The sequence below is a fragment of the Lutra lutra genome, chromosome 17 (genome assembly GCF_902655055.1).
Source record: "Lutra lutra chromosome 17, mLutLut1.2, whole genome shotgun sequence".
Lineage (NCBI taxonomy): Eukaryota > Metazoa > Chordata > Mammalia > Carnivora > Mustelidae > Lutra > Lutra lutra.
In genome coordinates, this window is record NC_062294.1 from 6,591,440 (window position 1) to 6,616,058 (window position 24,619).

General features: G+C 56.4%; 1 protein-coding gene across 1 annotated transcript in view; it reads right to left on the reverse strand.

Annotated features, from left to right (window-relative positions):
- The window catches only part of CMIP (c-Maf inducing protein), a 226,339-nt gene that overhangs the window by 168,381 nt on the left and 33,339 nt on the right, over positions 1-24,619 (reverse strand). The gene's annotated exons all lie outside the window — the stretch shown is intronic.

Sequence of the window (24,619 nt, forward strand, 5' to 3'; positions counted from 1 at the left end):
GGAGCAAAGCCAACATTGTTGCGGCAAAGACAACAGTGCAAAGGCTGTGAGTCAGGGGAGTGAAAACCAAGCCCGGGGGTTCTGAGAGCCGCAATTTTAAAAATTCACACCAGGAAGGAGTCCTGCTGCTGAGCTGGGGGCTGACTCAAGTTATGTCTGTGCCCCCAGCACAAGAGCTCGGCCTGGGAACGGGGGCAGCTCTGCTCTGAGAAAGGTCCGGACCCAACGCTCACCCCGCTGCCTGTGCCAGGAGGCTGGGGGGCCCCTGCGGCAGTACCCTCGGTGTGACACTGCAGGCTTAATCCCAGCTCTGTGCACGCCCGGCCCTGGAAAGGTGTTCTGGCGCTCAGAGAACCAAAGGCCAGCTCTATTTGAGAGTCAGCCTCCCTGGAGAATCCCAGGGTGGAAAAGAATCCAGCCAGGTGGTGCGGCAGATCAGCTTTCAGTCCCTTCATTCACTGGACAGCCGTCTCCAGAACGCCTACTGTGCGTGGGGCCCGAGCCAGCGCTGCTGGCCTGGCTCCTCCACCCCGGCCTCTGGCCGGGACCTTGGCAACGGGGCCGAAGAGAAGGGTGGCACCTATGAATAGCCCTGGCAGGCACCCTCTGGGCCTGGTGAGCGGCCACAACCATGGGCCTGCCCCACTGCAAGTTTCCATCCAGAGGGAGAACCTGCCGACTGGCGACACAGACAAAAGGACTCGTAAGGGTTTCAGGCAAGGAGTCAACATCACAGTAAAAGGTTCCCTCCAACCCAGGATGGGACAATCAAAACATCCAACAGAGGAGTCACTGCACAGGATTTTGGTTAAAACTCATGAAATATAAATGTAAATCCACAAATTCATAGGAAAGTAAAAAAAGTAAAAAACAAACCTTTGGAAGATCCCACAAAATCAGCTCCTTACCGTAAAACTTCATTTTCGTCTGTCTCTCCTGTATGCACTGAACATTAGAACGACCAGTAGGGCCGAGGAGAGCCCCTTTTAGAATAATTCCATCTAATGAAGGAAGAAAAAAGGATAGACTCAAGCTATGTGTACTTTGCCACCCTCGTGGATACGGGTGATGACCACAGAGTCCATTGGTGGGGTCCATCGTCAGGCGGCCAGCGTCCGACCCCGCTCGCAAATCCCACCCAGAGCCCAGGCCCAGGCAGCCCGGGACGGGGAGGGGGCCACCCACAAAGGATGCATTTTACTAAGTAACCTTCCGTGTCCGACATGTTATCACTTCCACAAGCGATCCATGTAACACATCATAAGTGGGATTTTTATATCCTTTTTCCATTTTAAGCCTTCAACATTGGGTGTGCACCTCACACAGCACATCTCAAACTCCAATCAGTCCCTTCACGTGCTTGGTGGCCATGGTGGCCAGGGGCTGTCACAGGATGCACAGAAAATGCACAGGAACGGCAGGGCACAGAGGAACGTGTTCAACAACACCACGGGGACGCAATCGGCAGAACTAGGAATACAGAAGACATAGTAAGCAAACATAACGTATGCACAGTGTCTGGATTCTTATTTGAACAATCCAACAAAAATCATTTATCAGACAGCGGGGGAAACGTGAACATTGACTGGGTACTTGGTGTCAAGGAACTGTTAGTTTCTCATGCACTGAGAATGGTATTGCATTTATAGATCTATTTTTAAAGAGACCTCATTCTTTAGAGAAACCTACGTAAGTCACCTCTAATGAAATGCTGGATGTCAAGGATTTGCTTCCAGGTCATTCAGTGGCTCGGGGAGAGGGGAGGAGGTGAGGGCAGTTAGGTGACAGGACTGGCCCAGAGTTGGTAATTGTCAAAACTGGTGACAGGGACACAGGGATTCATGATCTCTTCTCTGTGGTGAAATGTGTTTTCTCAAATTTCCAAAATGAAGGTTTGATTTTTTTTTTTTTAACTAAATAAAGAACAGTGAGGCAGCAGAGAGAAGGGCAGTGGTAGCAGCAGTGGCAGCGGTGGCAGCAGTGGCGGCAGTGGTGCGCAGCTCAGCGGAGGGAGCTCTGGATCCTCACGTTGTTGCAGGTTGGTAGGGAGGTGCCCGTGCCTTCAGCTGCCAGCCCTCAGTTTACTGCTCTGCTGATCACAGCAGTGCCTCCTTACAATGCTGCCCTAAGGAGTAAATAAAATAACCCAAACTAAGTGCTTAGCCGAAGGCCTGTGATAATATCAGGGGGTCATATCACCAGCTCTACTGGTTTCATCACTCTTCTCTGGGGAAAGCACACTGGAGACGGGTGGGGTGTCCACCATGGGCACGCTTCTGAGCTATGAGGGCTCACCAAGGATGTGAAGGGCCCGACACCTGGGCCGCATAACATTTGGGCAGCTCTGAGAAAGAGATGTCGCTCAGTCCCCGAACAGGTCAGAGAGGAGAAGGCAGGGTGGTGGGAGGACGCCGATGACCGCCATCGACTTGACAGGGTGCGTGCAGGGCAAGAAGCCGAAGCCTGTAGGGCTTCTGCCAAATGTCCCATCAGAGATACAAGAAAAGCATCCTCATCCGAAAGTGTAAACATAGACTGGTCAGAAAATGAGGCTCCGTTTGCCAACCGGATCCAATTTAGGCACGTTCTTCTGGGGCAGGACTTCTAGATGGAGAGAAGGACGACTGGAGTTCCAGACCAAGGGCCCTCATCCCAGAGGGGTGAGGGAGGCCTGTCCACTCCGTGCCTTCAATCACACCATCGGGCTCCAGCCATCCCATGACAGGGGAGACAGGAAGGCAGTAGTTAGGAGGTCCTAAGACCCAGCCCCAGGGATGTAGTGGGGGCGGAGGGTCCAACAGACAGCCGGTCAGGCCATGCCCATAGGTGGCCCAGGCAGCATTCCGGAGCCTTCCTGAAAGTCGTCCCTGCCCCAATTCAATGGAAGAGTTCTGTGTTGGGGCCACACTGGACAACGTGCTCGGGATGACCAGAGGGAGGTGGACAGACAGGGCAGGAAGGAAAGACAGCCAGAACGTGACTCCAAGAGCACCCAGCCTATCATGAAGGTCATTCCCATTTTTAGTCCTGAAAAACCTCAAGTTCAGAGAGGTGTCAGAGGTGCCAAGAAAGAGAGGAGCCTCGATCTCAAACCCAGGGACCATCTCCAAAGCCACACTCCCTCCAGGGCACGCCGCAGGGTGCCTGAGTGACAGGAATTAAACCCTTGAGGCTGGGGGCACATAGGATGGGGACAGGCAACCATGCTCCCGCTGCTCCTCTCTGAGCTGCACCTGTCCCTCTGCAGGACGGAACTATCCAGAGCCCCCAGATCCAACCCAGGATCCAAGAAGAGGGCCTGTCATGCAGGAAGCTGGTGTCACCTGCTCTTCACGGGACCCACTGGCTTTTCTCCCTGAAGAGTGGTCTTTATCTGAAAAACAATAAATAAAGGATTCCCTTCCCAGCGTGAAAGCTGCTGCTCTTTGGGCTAAGGGAAAGGGAATCTGCATTTTTTATTAAAGAGTTGAATTCCTGGAAGTGGGGGTCCTTCCAGCTAAGCAAGAAGGGGGTGTGTGCAAATATCCGAATCCCACTTGCTCCTGCTGAACGTGTCACATGCTTTATTTTGCAAGCAAGTGGCCGGCAAGGCCAAGGTAGGCCCACCCTAGGCCGAGACACTTGTCCTCCCTAGCATTTCCCAGCCCAGGCTGCACCTGGCACAGAGGACCCAGGGGTTACACTGGCAAACCCCGTTCTGGTGCCTGCTCGCTCTGCACAGCCGGCCGGAGCTCGCAGGAGGCCCTTCCTTCTCCGGGGGCACCGTCTTAGTACCAAGCAGTTTGGAAAGATCCATCAGAATTCCAGAAGCGCATAACCTTTGACCCAGTGGTTCCACCTCCAGGAATCAATCCCAGAGACACCTTGCAGGACTGGAAGACTTCTGCAGGGGGCAGATCCCTGCAGCATTCCTTGGAAGGACCAAAGGCTGGAGACACACCCGTCAGAAGAGGACGGTGTGTGGTTCCCTAAGGGGCCATACGCTGCAGCCACAGAGAGAAAATGAGGACGCCGTAACCATCCGCAGCTATCTCACTACCGTTCAGTGCAGAAAGCACGCGGGAACATGGGTGCAGGATTCTGTCACTTGTCGACAAAAACAAAGAAGGAAATGAAAACACACACGCATTCGCTGGTGTGGAGCTAGACTATGGCTGGAGAGGAGACAGCACTGTCCCTCACAGACAGACATGAGGCTGGCCTGCTGTCCCAAGCAGCACTGGGACGCACGGGCACAGAGGTACTGGGCTGGTCACTGCCAACCCTCCCAAAAGCCCTGGATTCTTCCTCCTGCAAGAGCCCCGAAACTGAGAAGCAAACGCTCACCAACCCACATCTACCCCAGCAGCAAACTTCACTCCAGTCGTGTCTAATCTTTTTTTTTTTTTTTTTTTTTTTTTTATTTATTTGACAGACAGAGATCACAAGTAGGCAGAGAGGCAGGCAGAGAGAGAGAGAGAAGATGAAGCAGGCTCCCTGCGGAGCAGACAGCCCGATGCGGGGCCCGATCCCGGGACCCTGGGATCATGACCCGGGCCGAAGGCAGAGGCTTCAACCCACTGAGCCACCGAGGCGCCCCCAGTCGTGTCTAATCTTAATTAGTCTTGAGAATTTCTCTCTTCCGCTCCACGTCAGCCTTCACTCACACAGCAAAATAATATTTTAAATGACTCCCTAGTTAGACTGTTTAACCTTTCCCCCCTCACCAAATCTTCTAAAATGGATGCTTCCAGAAAGGGGCACCATGTTATCAATTACACCCCAGTGAAAGTACTTAACCTTCCCACCCCTCACATAAAACGCTCACTGCAAGAGGACAGAGTCATCTTTTAAATTATGTGTTAGTTAAATGACTCAACCTTTTCCTTCTGAATCGACGAGTCCAGTGGACACGTGAAGCGATGCCGGGCAAGCCTGTGCTTTCTGCAGCCCCTGATGTCCCCAGGGGCTGAGATGAGGCACTGTCTGCCCACCTTAGTGTCTGCGGAGGGCCAGTACCCAAGACCCCAGGGAGCTGGGGCCAGGCAAGTGGCCTCAGCTGAGGGTACATGTGGGAAAAAGACTGCGAGTCATTTCAAACTCAAAGACACACTTCAGGGGCGTCTGGGTGGCTCAGCTGGTTGAGCGTCCAACTCTTGACTTACGTTCAGGTCATGATTTCAGGGTTTTGAGATCAAGCCCCGCATCTGGCTCCGCATTTGCTCTCGCTCTCTCTCTCTCAAATAGATAAATAAATCTTTAAAAAATAACACACACACACACTTCATTTTCTTCCTGTTTCGTAATCTTTATATTGGGAAACATTTCCCCACCTCAAACTAGTGTTCCTAAGCCATACAAATTTTTGTTTCCATTTTCATTTCCAATGTTATTTCCGTAACATAAAGACAACTTCTAAAAAGCAGTAAAAGGAAGCCCCGTGCTTCCCCGTGTGATGAAATGGCTGAATGGAGCCAGGAGCCATGTCTCAACGACAAATGTCAAGATCTCCCTGGGCTTTTTGAAGGGATGAACACTTCTCTGGGCACCCTTCCTCATTCCTGTCTCCTCAGACCCCGAGTGAGAAGTTCGGGCATACAAGCTGAGAACCACACGGGCCTGGATCCAACCCCGGCTCAACCAGTACCCCACTGTGTGACCTGGAGGAAGTTCTTAACCTCTCTGAGCCTTGGCTTCTTCCTCTATAACATGAAGCTAAGAACGGTTCCACCTGTTCCAGCTGCAGGAGGCTGAATAGAGATGCGTGTAAACTGCCCAGCCTGGTGCCCAGCTCACAGTAAATACCCGATAAGGCGTGAGGTCGTCGGTATCATTCCTGATCTAAAACCACCACTACTTCACGCCAAGAAGAGACCCAAGGTCCGGGTGGGGAAGCTATCCTGGCCAAAGTTTCAGAGTAGCTTCCTGACACTGCTCATAATGTCTCCCCTCATACAGCCTGGCGGAAGTGGACAAGGCTTTTAGTTCCCAAACCGACAAAATCCTAAAGCCATCCTTCAACGGGGACCAGAAACTGAGTGCAGAGGGTCTGACCTGCTGCTCTGGGGCCTTTGAAAACTGGAAGGTAAATGGTGGGACAGAATCAGCAGCCTTACAGCCGTGGGAGTCATCCTCACCCAGACGGCCAGTCATCTCTGGTAGTGGGAGCAGGCCTCAGTGGGGCAGGATGGATGTCCCCAGCAGGCACGGACTCCTCCTTTACCTTCCCCCCAACACACGCCCCAAAGGCACAGGTGTGCCCATGTGGTGCTCGGGCCCAGGTGACGAGAAGTGAAGAGTGCCACCTGCAAACACACATCTCTAGTCCTTGCCTTTGTGACCATGGAAGACATGCTGAGATGGGGCCTCCGTGAGTCTGGGTCCTGGGGCATTCCAGAGACAAAGGAGGATAAACCCAGACAGTGTAAATCTAGGGGCGGGCAGGCTCCTTGCTGCCACGGCAGAGCCAAGCCCCACACAGCCATTGCAAGGGGTCCTAGAGCAAGGTCTGGGGGCAGCAAGGTCTGGGGGCAGCACTTCTCAAGCCCTCTGTGCCAAGAGACCAGACTCTGCTTTCATTTGTAGTTTTTAATCCACGGCAGACCAATCCTTTTGAAAATACAATAAAAAATGTCATTATAATGCCAAATTAGAAGTAAAGTTCCCAGGCCTTCCTCTCTTTCTCTGGACTTGTCTCTTCACAGATGGGCCCAAATCCCCAGCCCACACCTGTGGTGCCACAGTCTGTGGAGAGAGACAAAGGCAGGCTCCAGCTCCAGCTCCGCATTTTATAACGTTGGAGATATAATTTGACCTTTCCAAGCCTCCACTCTCTGTTTGTCCAGTGAGAATGTTCAGGTGAAGATTCATCGAGAAAGCACACAGAACTCAACACTAGGAGTGAAGGAGTCGCTCAGTAAATATCAGCTACTCGTCCACGTCCTGTCCGACTCCCAGGTGGCAACAGCTATGTTGCAGCTGGGCCCCATGACTAGCTCGGGGGTGTGGAGTGGGGACAGAGGCGGGCCCCACACCTAGCTCGGGGGTATGGAGTGGGGACACAGGCCTCATGCAGCCTCAGAGATCAAGGCACTGAGGTGAGATTCAGAATTTATTTCCACACACCCACCATCAGATAAGGAGGCCAGACTACTGACATTGAAAGTGGGACTTGAAGAACCATCTGGTGGTCCACTGAGACCAGAGCATAACGTCTACTGCCTCAGTTCCATAATGAAAATCTTAAGATAATTTATAACCATTATGAAACCAACATTTACCGCTCCTGGTGAAGTGCCTCTGTGCTCAACGCTCCCCAGAAACCAGCAGCACTCCACAGAGCCCCTGAGAGACAGGGACAGGTAGGCAGGAGAGGAAACGGAGGCTCAGGGTGGTTAGGTAACGTACCTGCAGTCACACAGCAGGGCTGGGTACGGTCACTCGGGCCTGGCTTCACTCCAGAGGAGGGTGACCAACTGTCCAGTTTTCCTGGACTTGGGACTTTGAATTATAAAATGGGGAGAGTCCTGGGCATACAGGAACAAGCTGGTCACCTGCTCCAGGCCTGTGTTCTTTAGCTCCCATGCTCTGCAGGTGCTGAACTAGGGCAGGTCTTCAATAAAATGTCGACCAGGAGGCCCGAGCAGATCTCTGGCTGCTTAGCAGTCTGTCCGGGAAAGTCACATCCGGCAACATCCCGCAAACCTATCTAAGCACAGAGAGACAGGGCGTGACGGATGTACACCAAAGATAAACCCATTACCTGGCATCATGGGGACCAGCTATGGCTCCACACAGCCTGGGCGCTGGCCCTGCCCGGAGGGCTGCTCCAGGAGGGAAACTTCTAAACCTTTTCCTGACTTGCTTCTTTTTATTTTTATTTTTAATTCAAACAATAGGTAATCAGAATGCTCTCAGCTAGTGACACACTGTCATAATTTGCCAAATAAAGCAATGGGAATAGGATACTAACGGTAATACTTTGCATTTCTTAGAAGGGCGGGTCTTGGGCGTGACTTCATTTCCCAGCGCTGCTGGCTCTGTGTGTCTCTCTCTCCCTTCTCAGCACCAGCGCAGCACCAGCCCAGCACCAGCCCAGCACCAGCCCAGCCCGATGCCCAAATGCCTGGCATGTGAGAGATGCCCCCGGGTACGGTCAGTGAATGGGCTGCTGCGGGAGGACCTCTCCGTTCTGCAGAAACGAAGGCACCCCCTGGCTATACAAGCGGTATCCTCCGTGGCCCTGTCACCTTTCCCCGCATCGCTCCCATCAATCTAGCGCCCACAGTGGGCCCCGGGCTGTCCTACATGCTCCATACACAGGCTGACCGAGTGGTCTAGCCTCCAAACCAGGAGAACCAAACGAAAAGGCCTGGCTGACAATGAGACACCAGGACAGTAAGCCCGCGTGAACTGCGACTGCCCCAAGCAAATCAGGGAAGTAGTCAACCTGCTGAAGTGCGGCCGCTCAGCCAAGCCCACCCACAGAAGCAGCAGAGCTCAGCCAGGCCAAGCCTGGACTCCGGGGCCAGACGCCCTGGTCTAGAGCCCAGCCCTGCTACTGACCAGCCGGGTGTCAGTTTCCTCATCTGCGCAATGGGCTAGGTGGTAGTGGTCTCCAAGGCCACTGCAAAGATTATACTGGTTCGAGTCTGCAAAGCCCGAGTTTAGGGCCCAGCATGTGGTGGGTGCATTATGTGTGTTTACTGAATAAAAAGTCCTCACCCCATTCCCAGGGGAGGGCTAGAATCATTGTTTTACAAATAAGGAAACTAAGGCATAGAGGGGTTATGTAACTTGCCAGTGAGTGGCAAAACTGAATTCCAAGCTAAGACTCAGGGCCGGCCGGTGTCTTAACCGCCCTGTAGTCCGGCCCCCCACCACCTTGGCGGTCGACCACTCTGAATGATGAGATAGGACAGCTTCTCTCCCCAGTGAGAAATTCAGGTCGCTGCAGGAAGGGCGAGGAGCCCTGAAGCCACACGCGGCCCAGGGCACTGCCAGAGCTCACCCTGGGCCCAAAGAGATGGCTGACTCCCGGGAGGGGGGTCTGGGTCCCCTGAGGCTGTGAGGCATTTGCAAAACCAAGAGGCACTGCTGTCTGTGCCCCATAGGACAGCTGTCTGTGCCCCATTGCACCGCTGTCTGCAAGTCACAGGCCAAAATTCCCCTTCATTCTCTCTCTCCAAATTACTCGATCTCAGACGTTCCTTTGTGAGACGAGACTGAAATGCAATCTCCAACCCCAGGGGCCCCGTGGGACTTCACCAACAGAAACTGCCGAGTCCTCCAGGAACACGGAGGAAGCTTGCCTGAAGTTTCAGATTCTTGGTAGGTCTTCGAAAGCTCAGGCGCTCAAGCGGCTCCTGGAAGCGGCAGGAAGTGGTTTGCCTTTGCTTATTTTCCAAAGGATAACCACCAGAGTTGCTCATAAAAACTTTCTAACCGATTGGCAGAGAGCACCTGCGTGATCAGGTGATTTCTCATCTCCTTGGGCTTTTCTACTTTTATTGGTTCAATTTGTGGGGCTTCAAAGAAGTGGGTGCTCAGGGCTTGACACAGTGCGTGGCCCATGGAGAGCAAGAAAGGAGAAAAGAGGGAAGCGGGGAGGAAGGAAGAGGAGAGGGATGGGGGGGAGGGAGAGGGGAGGAAGGAAGGGCAGGCATCTAGCTGAAGAGTCAAAATTCACCAAAAGATAAGTCACTAAGGTTCACTGCAAGCCCATGGCTCCGTACCCAGCAAGGCTCGGCACTGACCATCAGCTCTCACAGAGTTCAGGGGTGGGAGCTGGCAGAACACTCCAGAAGGCAGAGCAAAGACAAGGAATGGCAGCAGGTGGCAGAATGCAAAGGGGGACTGGGTCCCTCACCAGAGGCTAGGTATGTTTGGGAGGATTACGAAGGGGCTCCCCCAGAGGGGACAGCCAAGCAAGGAGCAGAGACAAGTACGGGCAAGAGCGCGCATGGGGAAGCCCAGCGGGTGAGGGCCAAGGACACTGAGGTTGTGGCCCAGAAGTCTGGATGCTTCCGAGGAGGCCAAAACAGGAGCGTCTCGCCCAGGCCGACAAGCCCAGACCTGACTCTGAAAGCAGCAGCAACAAGTGCGATCCTGGACAGGACAGTACTGGGAGCCGAGGGCGTGGCTCGGTGTCAGAGAGGGTGGGGGTGGGGCCAGGAGCCCCATCAGGAAATGAAGAACCCAAAGGTAACGTGAGGTTTCTTTGGACCAGTCCCTTCCGCTCCCTGAGATGTGGCCATGGCCTCAGCCCAGATCAGTGTAGATGCTTGCAGATTCCTGGGGGTCCGCAGGGGGTAGGGCTGGGGTCCTGTGCCAGCTGAGCAGGTGAATGGGAAGGAAACCACGAGGAAGCCCTGAGAGAAGGAAGAGGGGCACCAGAGAGGCCAGAAGCCAGGGGGAGGGTGCGCATGGGTGGCCTTGGGGGGGCAGGCCCAGACCTGCAGAATCGCTTCCCTCTCCAGCGTGGTGAGCGTGAGGACCCTGAAAGGGAGCTGGAGACGGGGTGAGGGGCAGGATGCGTGTTCCCAAACATGAGTTGCCCTCCAGCACATGTGTGAGGTATGTGCACCCATGATCTTGAGAATGAGTGCTCAGTGGTCATATGTGTACACTGTGAGGGGCTAGGACATGCTCACACACATTCACGGGGAAACACCATCATGTCAAGGTTCAAGGCCTGGACGGGAGCCAGGCCAGGACGGCATCCCTGCCCAGCCCTGTGCTAGCACCAGCCTGAGCAACCGCCCTAACCTGTCTGCATCTCGGCTTTCTCACCAAGCAGGTGGGGCTGATACGGTCACTGTCTCATGGCGTTGTTGGGGGGTTAAACGGATCCGTGTCTATGGAGCACTCAGAGGCAGCCCGAGAACGACTACAGGTGTGCAGCAAAAAAGAACGAACATGAGTGCAGGTGGGTGGTCACAAGCTGCCAGAGGGGCCCTGGTATATCCCAGTGCCCACCTGCCGGGCCTGGGAAACGCGGGCTGAGTGTGCACGGTTATGCAAGATGAGGTGTGTTCAGCCGTTCTTCAACGTGTGTGCCATGTGTAAACATGACGCCTGGAGAAGGTGCGTGCCGGTACCCAGCACACGGGCTACTGCGGCATGTGAATGCGTGTGTGTGTGTGCGCGCGTGCAGGGCTGTGCAGGGCACGTTCTGACACATGCACGCACTGTGGGCAGAACCACTAGGAGCAAATCATGGTGAGTCGGGCCTAACAGCGCCGCAGGGGAAGGCGGCTCTGAGCAGCGTGGGTGATCCCAGGGGGACGGGGAGCTGCTGGGAGGCTCCAGCAGACTGTGCGTGGAGAAAGGTGGGGGAGAAAACCCAGGCCAGCAAGGCCTCCGCGAGCCACATCTGACTCAAGCCTGTGCCTCAGTACATTAGGAAGGAAGGAAAGAAAGAAGGGACAGAGGGAGGGAGGGAGGGAGACACACACGTGACATCACAAAGGCCATCCGCTGGACACACGAGGAAGAGGACCAGCCCCATTCTCTCAGACAAGGAGAAAGAAGAACTAATCTGCCCACAGACCCACAGCTGGGAGGGGGGTTCCGCGCCAGCTTCCTCAGACCCCATGACTGACCATCTGAGAATGAACGAATGCGCCAAGCGACGAACGAGGGAACGCAAGCGTGCGCAGACGAACGAACACACACACACAGGGCAGTGAGAAGGAAACCGAAACTTAGTGCCCCGAGAAAGGACGAGGCAGGGGGAAGCGGCCGGCCTCCTGGGCCCATGCCACATCGCGGACAGGGCCCACTCAGAGACGTGTGAGCAGTGGTAACGGGGGCACGCGAAGGACCCGGGACCCCACACTACGAAGACAGTGCGCCAAGAGGGGGCCGGGGCCGCGAGGAGCTCTCCAGGCCGGCCTCCGTCCTCGCAGAGGCAGAATGCGGGCCCGGCAGTCCCCCGCCGTGGGGCCTTCGGTGTCGGCTCTGAAAACTGGTGTTCGAGCCCTGCTCTCGTCCTGTGGGATTCCAGATTAGCTAGATCTGTACTGCCCAGGCCGGACACCCTCGGGGAGCCAGGCTGCTGACGCCAGACGTCACCAGCAGGATGACTTATCACTGTGCCTTCCCACGGCAGCCTGTGTCGTAAGGCCGCGGAGAGCCAAGCTGATGAGAGCGAAAGAAAGTCTCTCCCCCGAACCCCCGGCCAAGCCCCCTCCAGAAGCTGCCAGCAGGGTCCAGGGGCTCTTTAGGAATGGCTCGCCGGCCCCCACCCGGCCATGCTCAGCGAACCCAAGCTCCAGCTGCGCAGCTCTGGGCAGCCTCGGATAAGTGGCTCAACTTGGCCACGTGCCAGGCTCTTCCTCTGGGGTATGGAGCCATCATCTAGTGGGTGTTAGGGAAGAGATGACCCTGCCCAAGGCAGAAGGTCATAAGACACACAGCAGGTCCTCCCACATGCTGGCTGTTCTTGTGAACGGCAGCCACTGGGGGCCCAGAGCTACCTGGGCAGAAGGGAGCCCCCACGCAGCTGGGCCCCACGGCGACGTGATGCTGTGGGGCTGAAAGAGACCTCAGTGCGGATGCCATGGGCTCAGGGCACTGGTCTATCTAAGAGGCCCAAATCCGCCCCTCCCTCTCCAATGAGACCCTCCCACAGCTCCGGATACCCGGCCCATCTCTGCGAGCCCACCTCAGGCCCTCCTCCAACACCTGCACTCCCTGCCACTATGGGGTGAGCGAAGAGCCCCACGGCCAGGATGCACCTGTGGGTACCCCCAGGACGGCCTTCCAGCTGCTACTGGTTTCTCCCACTGACGCCGCTTGTCCTCCTCCCCATTCTGTTTAAAAGAAGGTTCTTCTTTGACTGCTTAATTGGGGAGAAGCCCATCAAATGGAGTGTGAGTTTCCCACTGTGCTCCCAGGGGCCCCCAAATGGGTCCCAGGGTGTACCTGTGTAGGCTGACCCCCACCTCAACCCAGACACCACGCCTCTACAAACCTTCTCTTCGTGAGGTCATTTGAGGATCATTGCGGTACTAGAATCTTGGAAGCGTGTGCACAAAAATTCCAATCTGACATCAAAAAACCCTTCCTCGTAGTACGCCCTGCCCCGGGGTGCTGCCTGAGCCCCTCCGTGGTGCTCACCATCACTGCACGGACATTTCACATCCGTACCCATTTTCTGTCCTTCTCTCCCAACCAGTAATGCCCATAAGGGCAGGGGGCTGTTTCGGTTCACTGCTATATCCACAGCACAGCAGCAGGCACAGCAAAGATTGATTTCACATTCCTTTTTTTTTTTTTAGATTTATTTATTTATTTATTTGTCAGAGAGAGAGGGAGAGAGCGCGAGCACAGGCAGACAGAATGGCAGGCAGAGGCAGAGGGAGAAGCAGGCTCCCTGACGAGCAAGGAGCCAGATGCGGGACTCGATCCCAGGACGCTGGGATCATGACCTGAGCCGAAGGCAGCGGCTTAACCAACTGAGCCACCCAGGCGTCCCTCACATTCCTTTTTTAATGGACCAAATTCAATAATCATAACCACAGTGCTCACTATTCACCAGACCCCATCCATGGGCGTTGCAGTGTGAATTCACTCCCCTTATCAACCCCACTTTACAGATAAGAAAACCGAGACCCAGTTGAGCTTCCAACCCCGAATTTACAACATCTTCAAGGCTCCCCCACCCTTGGTCACCAGCTGTCCTGCTCCCTTCACCTGGAACACGACCCTGCTCCTCCTGTTCCCTGCTATGTGGTCACTCTGGCCAGGGATTATCTGACAAGCATGCACATTTCAGGCAGAAATTGAGAGACTAAAAACTTCCTGTCTAGGAGGGGGAATAAGGCGGAGGGAACACAACAGCCAGCGGCAAAACAGCTGAGTGGAGCTGAGACCCCCGAAGGGTGAGTGCCTGCCACTGAGCATCACGGAGAACTTCCAGGAGGAGGGGACAGCCCTCACAGAGGCCAGGCTGGGGCTGCTCCTCCTCTGCCGAGCTGGCTCCATGTCTCAAGGCCCCTTAACCACAGCAGGCAGCAGCCCGGACGTCTCAGTCATTTCTTCCACAACAAGTAAAGGAGGAGGGACCCAGGAAAGCTCAGATTAGAGGGCACACCCGCCCACCCTCCGATAAGCAGGTCTGTGACTTCAGCCTGGTCTGCATCCAGTCCTGGAGCCACACGGCGTGATGAGTGCGGGACGCTTCCCCACTGCCCGCCCCCAAGTGGACCGCACCCAAGCAGTCGGTCCCATCCTTCCCTGGACGCCAGAGCGGAAATCCGTAACTTCCCTCCTTGCGGGAAATGGAGCGGCAGACAGGCTGCACGGGTGTGTTCTCCGAAGCTCCCTACAATGCCCAATCTCGAAGGCAGTTCCTCTCCGTGTCCACGCCCACGCCTGAGCCCTCAGAGGAACCTCACCCCTGTGGGTCTGCCTGGCTCCCACTGATCACTGTGTCCCACCTGCCCGGCGGCTCACCCACAGGGGTTCTTCCTCTGCTTCCCCCCGCGCCCAGAAGGGGCACCGTGAGCACCAGTGTGTGTTTCTCATGAGACCCTATGTTACGGTAACAAGGATGGTGACGACGATGACAGCTGACAACGTGCCAGGCACTTCACGGTTAGTGATTCCCAGAAATGCAAACCTTTGCCAGCGGGAGCATAATGAGGTCCACGTAGAGAAGGTTTAAACTGAGGCTCAGGGAGGTCACCTGACCTGCCCAAAACCATAAGAGTGACAAGGGATCAGACTTTCATCACCAGAACCTAGTGGAAGTTCAGTCTCTGCCATCAACTTTATAGTCTACAGCTAATTATGGAACTACTCTGTGCCTCAGTTTCCTCATCTGTAAAGTGGGGACAATGGTGCCCATGTCAGGGGCTTCTGTAGTAGTCTAGACAAGAAAAGGCAGGAAAGTGCACGGCACCCAGAGGCTCTCCATCAATGGCAGTTACTGTTACTTATTAAGGATGCTCACGATAAAAATCACTTCTGTGTCATTGGGGGATAGGAGCACCAGGTCCCCCAGAGGCACTCGGGCAACGCCAGGGAGTCGAAGGAGCCCAGGATATGTGCGTCCCAGCCACACCCCTTCTGACCATGTGGCCCCAGGCATCACGTGCCAGGAGAGGAAGGCAGCCCCTCTGCTCCCACCGTGAGCCCCAGAACCGTGCAGGGGACTGCGTGTGGCACTTGGCATGAGGAGTCACCCGAACACTGGTCCCGGGAAAGGAACCTGCCAGCACTTCTCTCCAAACCTCTCTTTTGATGTCAGCTTCCTGTGGGAAGCATGCCCTGCTCCGCTTCCTCCCCAAGGTGAAAGGAGGGTTGCGTGGCCTTCCCTAGGAAAGTTCCTAAGAAGGCCCGGCCCGGTGGCCCAGCCGGCGCTGAGGATGACATGCAGCTCTTTACCATGTGGCTCCTTTGCCACTGTCTGTGTCAACAGAGGCCGCCCCTGGGGAAACTTTGCCCCTACAAGTGCTCTGCTCCCCATGCACTTCTGGAAATACCGTCCTCAGACTGGGCCCGCCCTGGGTGCCCGCAACCCCGAGAGAGGCAGAAGGAGGAACGGCCCTGCGGTTTGCAGGCAGGTGCACGCGTGCGGCAGGGCCGGCTGGAGGTGGCCCAGCTTTCCCCGAGACCAGGACACCTACGAGAACAGGCCCTGCCTTGGGCGGAAGGGAGCTCCAACAGCCTGATGCCGATCTAACCTGCCCCTGCTTCCCCAGGTGACCAGTGTACGCGAGAGGACGGCGCCTAGAGGCTAGCCTCCGGAACATTCTGAGTCGGGGACTCCGGCTTCCACCACACAGATCCCATAGGGAAACACAGTTCCACATATGGACACGAAAATATTTAATTTAGAAGTTTAAAAAAAAAAATAACCAGCTAATAAGGAAACCATCTTTCCTAAGACTTCTGGAAAGCTCCAGTTCATCAGCTGGGCCTGAAAAATGCACCGGATGGTAGGGTCGCCGTCCAGCCCAGAGTGGTGGCCCCATGAGACCCACAGCCCCGGGCGCCCACCGCTCCTCTTCGTCCCGTTGGCTCATCCGCCAGCCCCTCGGTCAGCTCGCAGACGGCCCCCATGCCTTGTGCATGTCGGGGTCGCCGCCACGGTTCCTAGCCCTGTCATTACCAACTCTCAGAACCTCCGGCTCCCCGTGAGACAGGTGGGAGCGATCAGACCGAATCAGACGAGCTGTGGGGGTGGGGTGGAAGGGGAGGCACAAGGCTCTGGGTCAGGCTCCCCGGAATCTGGCTGCTGACCAGCTGCAGAGGGCAGCCCCTCGGGCCACACGGCCATCAGCCCCACACGCCGTCTGCCCACCATGAGCAATCCTCCGGCCCGCAGGGAGCTGCATTCACGCCCGCATCTGAAGACTTGCTCAAAGGTACAGGAGAAGCTAACACTCGCTGAGTCAGCCTGCCCGCACCACCTCACCCCTGGCCATGCTCCAGCACCACCCCCAGCCCCATCGTGTGGGCACCTGACCAGGCCCCTGGGGAGGACCGCACCAGTGGCTCCCACATTCCGTGCCAGCGTCCCCCTGTGTGCCAGGACTGTGCCCTCACTCTCCGTGGGAACGCTGCCACTGCCAGAGGCAGAGCTGGGGCCACGTGCCTGGGGAGGGACGGCTACCTCCCTGCCCCCACTGCTCGCCCTGGTCCAGCCAGGCTCAGAGGCCCTTCCGGCCACAGAGACAGGGATGACCTCACGCAAACTGACCACTTATGAACCTGCCCGCTCGCCAGCCTTCTCCATCCCTCCTCTTCCTCACATTATCTCCCGCTGTCTGTCTCTGGCTGGCTGGCTGTCTCTCACCCGACCCAGACCCCTGCCCCTCCTCTGCCGCCCCTTCTCACTTTCTGCCTCATCTCCTGTGCCCCCCTCCTCTCTCGCACCCCCTTTCTCCTTAACCCCACTGCTGTTTCTGGGAATCTCTCTTTACCCACCTTTGTTTCTGTTCCTTTTCTCTCCAACACCCTCATTTCCCGTCCCCTGTGTCTGTCCCCAAGCCTCTGGCCATGCTGCCACCACGACTCCTGGGGGAGCCCCTCTCCACAGCCGCTCCTGCCCCCCTCGCCCTGGCCGGAGGGGACTCGGTGGGATCCTTGCTATTAACAGCCCTGCTACGGCTGAGACGAGGGACGGCGGTTGAACGGACGGCACAGGCAGAGGACGCTAAGGTGTGTGTTTCAGAGTCAGTCGCTGGCTACCGACACTCAACCCTGCCCCATCTTCAACCGCAAAGTTCACTTAAGAGCAAGACATACAATAAAACCCAAAGCAGACTGGGCTGGGTGAGCACGAGGGCCCTCCAGTGCGGCCCAGGCATCTGGAAAGCAACAGAGCCTCCTCAGTATGGAAAGCCAACGAAAAGTTCATACCCCTTTGAACAATCAATCCCCCCTGGGAATTTCACCCAACAACCATCCGTCCCTGTAAGGAAAGGGGGCGAGAAGCCACGAGCGCGCGGACTTCGCTGCGGCCTGCCCAATGGCCGACAAGGGGGGGGTGGCAGCTCCGGTATCTAACCGATGGGCGACACAGCCACAGAACATGTGAGGCCCCAAAAATAATGCTTGTGAAGACGACGCAAAATGGAATCCATGCTGACGACAGCGGAACGAGACCAGAAATGGAACCCTCTAAGGTCGTAACACCGTCCACAGCTATGGACTGAAACCAAGAGCAATGGTTAGCCACCAACACAAGTAAGTGTGGACGGCCAGACCCATACAGCACGGAGCGAGGACACCAGCAGTGCAGGTCCTGGTGGCTCTGGAGTCTGGGGTAGCGAGCGGAGCGATTCGGAGAGCCCGGAATTCACCCGAGGGCGCCTTCAAACCCATCCCGCTGGTGGGCAGGTAAGGGTATCTGCTGTTCAGTTCTAGCAGGAGAACTGGAAGTATTTTTCCCTCCCTTTTTTTTCTTTTTAAACTCTCTTTAATGTTGCTTTGATACTGTTTTTGCAATTAAATAAGGGGAAAACAGGGATTCTCATGCACAGGGCTTAGAGCTGACAAAAGGCTACCTCATGTATAATCTTACTTGATCCTCCAAAAGCTCCAGAAGGGAGGCTGGGCAGGGAGTTTAATGACCCCATTTTCACCAAGATGAAAACGAGGAACCAGAAAGGGGGCGACTTCCCCAGAGCCACAGAGCCATGTGGTGGATGGGACTCCAACCAGGCCTGTCCTCCTGGGCTCCTGCAAGGCCGACACTGGACACCAGAGCTCCAACCGCCTGGATGTCTGGCCACGGCTGTCCTCCCCCATGACACACGACATGGATCAGGGCCTTACCACCTAGTGCCACTGGGGCTGACAGCCGAGAGCCTCCACAGGGGAAATGCCCTGACCTGCTCATCGCCAGGCTCACACACGGTGCGGGACAAACCTTGACCCCTGGTCCCTCATCCAAGCCCTGTGGCCAAATGCAGGTGAAGATGATGGCCCAAACGCATGAGCCGAGGCTGTGCCGTCTGCCCCAAGTTTGAATCCCGACTCCTCTGCTTACTGGCTATGTCCTGACTCACCCCGAGCTTCAACACGACCAACAAGTAAAACGGGAATGGTAACAGGGCTATAACCTCCCGGGGTTACTGGATAAAAGGGGACCCAGTCTAATGCCTCCCGCCATGTTCTCTCTCGGGGCCTTTGTACCTGCTCCCTCTGTTTCGAACGTTCTACTGCAGATGCCGAAGTGGCTCCCCGTTCACTTCTTCACGTCTCAGCTCGTGTTCCTCTGGTGAAGGCCACGCTGTTCGCATCGTGGACATTCTGACCACCTTACCCTGCTTTGGTCTTCTTCCTGGTCCTTACCCACACCATACCCAACATGCTACATATTTATCGGGTGAGGGGCAGGTCCCCCCAACCATAAGAAAAGGGACTTTGTTCACTGTGCTGCCATTTTCCTAGCACACAGTAAGAGCTCAATAAATGTTGAGCTAATTAATTAATAAGCAGTGGTGATGATTCTGCCAGAGGAACAGGAACCTTCAGCCACATTTAACCAAAGGCCAACGTGACCTTTTACTCTCCAGGACACTGCACGCCTCTGGCCAGGCCGCCACAGTGTCCATAAGCCCCACGTGCTCTCTGCTGCCCTGCCTGCTCCCCAGGGACCAAAAGGCTGGCACTGAGAAGACACCAGAATCCTGCTGGCCAGAAACATGACGGATTGCTGTGCTGAAGTAGGAACCGCACATCTCCATACAGCTAGTGGATTCTGGAACCCCTGGAGGAAGCAAAGCCAAATTCCTAGCACTGCATGGCTGGGGACATTCCCAGGGTCCTTCCCTCCCCCGTGACTCCTCCTGCCGGGGAGACGCTCCCCCCACCCCCCGCACCTCCTACCCCAGCCCCAGCTGGGACTGGGACCTTGGAGGCCTGCAGGCAGGAGATGCCATTTGCAGAAACCTCCCTTGCCGGGCACTTGGCACACACACAGCTCAGCTCTCTCCCCGACCCTGAGCCAGGCTTGGCAGGGACACTTCACGGACCGGACGGGGGCTCCGAAGCCCAGATGCATAGGCCAAGGCCCCCCAGGGGCTGGGTCCTAAGGGGAAGGGCAGCTGCGTGGGTCAGTTTGACGATTGTGCATGCCAGGTCCCCCCTGCCTATTCCAAAGAGCTCCCCGACCTCTAGGTACACAGTAGCACCTTTGGAACGGCGGCTCCACAAACAAGATCTTTACTGCTGGTCTCTCCTCTAGGCCCCTGAATCCAAATAACGCATCTCACTGTAGGGGAGAAGAAAGCATCACCCCCCCCAGAGGTCTGGAACTCCACTCCTTGCCTCGGCGACCCGGAGCTTCTGCAGGTAAGGCCCCTGTGCAGGAAACCCCAACTCCCCTTTTCACCCAGTCACTCCAGCTCCTCCTCCCAACGGTTACTTAGATGTCACCTCCTCCAGGAAGCTGGTCCTGCCACCTCAAGTCAGCCTCGGAGAGCCCCCCCAGGCGGCCTCAGTACAGGCCTTGCTCCGGGCTGCATCTCCCACACACGTGAGGCTGGCACACACCGACATGAGATAAAGTAGAGAATGAATGAATGACGAGAATAAAGGGCAGCAAGACGAAGGGGAAGAGAGCAAACGGAAACGTGACCGAATGAGAGAAGTGGGCCGTGAATGGAGCACACACGCACACACGCACACACGCACACACGCACACACGCATGCCCGGGAATCCCAGGACAGCCGCCCAGCACTGGGAGTCGCAGGACAGCAGTGCGCAGCGGGCTTTACCGTCCCCGTACCACCCGCGCTGGCCATTCCTCCTCATCCCGCCAACATCACAAGGGCTCGCAAGACAACACGGTGAGTCAAGGGCCGGGCAAGAGTTGCCAGAAGGCGGTCTGGAGGCTCCAGTGTCCCGGGGGCGCCCGGAGCAGCGCTGGGACTGGGGGCAAAGTGAGGGAAGCGGGGGACCCCAGGGGTGGCCACCGAGGGGAAGGAACTGGCAGGTCGCCCTTACAGCAGCCCCAGGAGTGTGCCGTCTCCCCACGGTGTCCTGGAGAGCACCAGACCCGTAATCAAGACTTACCAAAGGACAAAGCACAGATCACGGTCGTAGCAGGCAACACAGCATGCCCTGAGCACGGGACGCCTGCTGCCAACATCCCTGTGAGGTTGACAGTGTTCTCCCCACTTCACGGTGGAGAAACTGAGGCACAGAGACTCTCCGAAAGTGGCCCGAGGTCACGCAGCTAGGAAGTGGAGAAAGGGAATCCAAACCCCGTGCTGACTGGCTCTGGAATCTGAACTCTTAACTCCTGATTAAGGTCTCTTGGCTTCAGGGTGCTTTGATCACGCAGCCAGTAATTAGTTAATTAATTAGTTAATTAATACTCTGCGTTTTAGCAGACACAGACCATATAGTCCACAACAGTAATACCAAGGAGCAGGGCATACCAACGGCCCCTCCAGAGCCGGTTCAGAGGCGGGAGCTGGGGGCGGTGATTCAGGGAGACGGGAGTATCCACAGGTTCTCTAGTAACCACTGGCAGAACGAGCACATCTTTCCTGTCGAGGCTGCGTGTCGCCGGGGGTGGCTCTGAGATGCGGACGGGGCTAAGCCCTTCCAAAGCTACCACTGGGTACACTTTGGAGCCAGATACCAAGCTAATCATTTGGCAGGATTCTTCTCCTTTGATCCTCGCACAGACACTCTGAAGGTCTGTGCAAGGATCCCGCCCCCATTGCAGAGAATGCCAGCTGAGGCTCAGAGAGCTTAAGTGACTTGTCCAAGGTCACACAGCTAGGAGGTGACATTCGAACTCAGCTGCTCTCTGACCCCCAAGTTCGGGCCCTTGCCCTCCAGGTCTCTGGCTTCCTTCACTGTTGGAGAGGAGGAGCTGCCCGGAAGCCAAGTGGGACAAGCCTGCCTGGCCTGCCCATTCCCGCCAAGTTGGCTCCTTTGGCCTGCCACAGGCCCCAGAACCCCATCACTTCAAAGTGATTCACCCTTGAGGGCTGTGTGGTCTGGTCTGGACCTAGGGTGGGGAGGTGGGGCCGGAGGAGTCAGCACCACGCTTGCCCCTGACCACCCAGCTTTGAACCGGGTTCCCTGAGACCTCAGGAATCCAGGTGTTGCCCCTGGAAAGGCCCCCAGCACTCGGGAAGTTGGTCTGGGGCCCTCCCGCAGGGTAGATATGCTGGGGGGCTAGAGAGGCCCCAACCAGCCCCGCCCCAGATGCTCTGCCAGTTTCATCTCTCTCCTTGGACCCCCTCCGGCTGGAGGCCGGCCCCAACCAGCAGGCATCCTGCTGCTTCTCCCAGGATGGGTGGCTGGAGGAATGGAGTTGTTTCAGCTGCCCTCACCCCCCGCAGTCCACGCCGCCTCCAGAATGCTTCCCCGTCCCACTCTACGCCCCCCAACGCACTCCTCTCCTGCAGCGCGGGCCCCGGAACCCCAGGAGGCCGGGGGAACGCTGGAATGTGCGATGCCTGAGGTCAGAGCCCGAGTCTGATCTGAGTTGGGTTGAGATGAGGGGAAAATGGCCAAGAACAACTCGCTCATTTACTTCATTTCCAGACTTGGCGGTTGCCAGGGCCGGGCTTCCAAACCGAGCTGGCCGTAGCCAGGACATCTGCAGCCCCTGCCACAAGGCACATCTGGATCCGCTTAGGGAGTTAAGAGCCATAAAGTTCTCTTAAGAAATTAGTTCCTGGGGAGCCCGGCTCTCTCTGGGGACTGGGTGAGGGACCCATGGGCTAAGGACACCCAGAAACTGTGTGATGGGGTGGGGGCCTTCCACGTCCACTTGGAGTGCCCTCACATGTGCAAGTGCAAAACGGCTCAGGAGGGCATGCGGTTCCAGCCAGGGCACTTCGGGCCGTGTGACCTGGGCACCTCTCCTGAGCTCTCTGGGCCATTGGGCAAATCGTTTCGGCTCTCCTGGGGGAGAGGGAGCCCCGGTAGGCACCCAGAGCACAGCTCCCCCGTGTGCCACTGTGTCTTGGGGCTTAGTGCACATCTGGCCCAGGTGAGGTGAATGAGTGAAGGAGCCCAGGAATGAATGAATGAACCTCATTCCCTCCTCTGCCCAATGAGGCCGATGGCATCTACCTCCCAGGGCTGCTCTGGGAATGGGCCTGTAGAACAGATGGAAGGCCCCGGCCTGGGGGGTATGCACACTTCTCTGTCAATTTTCAAGTCCACCAGCTACAGACCACTCAGTCCCGGGAACCTGAAGAGCCCCAGGAAAGCCCAACTGTTCCAGAACTGCCTCATTTTCCTCCCAGAGACACACTCGTGAAGTCCAACACATGCCCTCACTCTGACCAAGCAGGTAACACGTGTGCGAATGAACACACAAAGAACACGGGGTGACAGCCTGAGTGTGGCCTTCACCAAGCCCCCCCTCAGCCTGCAAGGGACAGCACCAGGCTCACACCCACACCTCACCACCTGGCAGCAGGTCCGGTGATCGAGGTCATCAGCCCCGCGACACAGGCTCAGAGCAGTGACATGGTGACACGGTGAAGGAACAGGTGGGGTCCAGGCAAAAGCCCAGGGTTCCCGCTCTAGGGTGACGAGCAGGCGAGGCAGGTCACACCCCACCTCGGTCACTCATTAGCCAGATTACCTCCGGCGACTTCTCTCGGGGGACAGTAAGAGTGCCCGTTTCGTCAGGCGGCTTCTCATCTGTGTAAAACGCCACCTGCGTGAGGAACACCGGAAACCCTCACGAAGGTGTCTGGCATATTCCAAGTGCTCAGCACTTTTACTCTTTTGACTGGCTGTCCACACACAGTGCTAAATAAGCCATCGGTTCCCCTGAGTCCGGAGGGACGACCAGAGACTGGTTAGAAACCTCCTAGAATCTTCTGAGGCCTCCACCTTGCCATGCGTCCCCGTCACCCAGAATGTTTACGAACGGTGGCGTCCAGCAGCAAGCGTGTTTGTAGGCACCGTCAGCTGGCATTTTTGTGGACAAGAATCATTTACATGATTACCATCTTTCTATCATTAAAACTGTGCAACAGCTCAAAGGCAGCGGATGGCAGAAATCGCTCTCCCAGCTGAGCTGGACGAGGCACGCAGGGCCTCTCCCCAGCCATTTCAGAAGCATTTGCAGGATCTCCTGGCAGACAAGATCTCACAAAAAGATGGATGGAGAACGTACCATGGTAGGAAATTTTAGAAACAACTCAATCGTCTGTCACAGGAGCATGGCTCCCACGGGCACTAGAATACTCCACAGGAATTACGACGGAGGGTGTCATGACAGTGACACTGCCTGGCCCCCACCGCCCCTCACAGGAAGCCCAGTCCTCGGGGAGGAGCCCGGGTGCAGCAAGTCCGGGTTTAGGCTCCCACGGGACTCTGATGCACAGCACAGGATGGGCTACTCAAAATCCACCGAGCGGGACTTGGACAGAAAGGGGGTCTCAGTGGGTGTCTGAAGGCAAAAAGGGGGGAGAGAGGGTGCTGCTGGGCAGAGCACACTCTCAGGAGGGAACCGGGGAGGGAGGAAGCCCAAAGTGAACCCAAGTGATGGCCCAGCAAGCCAACAGCAAGAGAAAGACCAGGCACCTTCAGCCCTGTCCCGGCCCCAAGACCCAGGGCCTCCGGGTCTCGGATCTGCCTGTAGTCCCATCTCTAAAGGGTCTGCAAAGTCTGGTCAACGGTCCTTAACCAGCCGGGTCTGTGTGCACACCCCGCGGTCGCACCCGTACCTCAAGCTCCCGTCTGCAGGGATGGAGGTAGGGAAGAGGGTTTCACGTGGGGACGTTTAGAACCGGACCATCTTTCTCCGTTAGCATCAACGTGCCCCCTCGGGTGGGAGGCGGCCGTGGCCACACTGCCAGGCCTGCTGTGGGCTGCTGGGCACTTTCTGCTTCTGGCCCCTCCCAGAATCCTTCCTCAGGCTAGCAGGTGAGACTCCCACCACCGCCTGGGCCCCCGCACCAAAACGGACCTTGCTGGAAGGAAGCAGCACCAGCAAGACCCAGGAGGGAAGGACAGCTTCGACGAGGTGGTCCTTCCACCTGAGCTGGGGAAATGCATGGGAAAGGACAACGTCCAAACGCATCTGGAGCTATTCTGACTTACTTTCTTGCTTTCTGTAAAGCTCGAGAGAAGAAGGTAGAAGAGGTACCTATTTCGTTCACCATCAAATCTGCCAGCTAACGGAAAACCCCA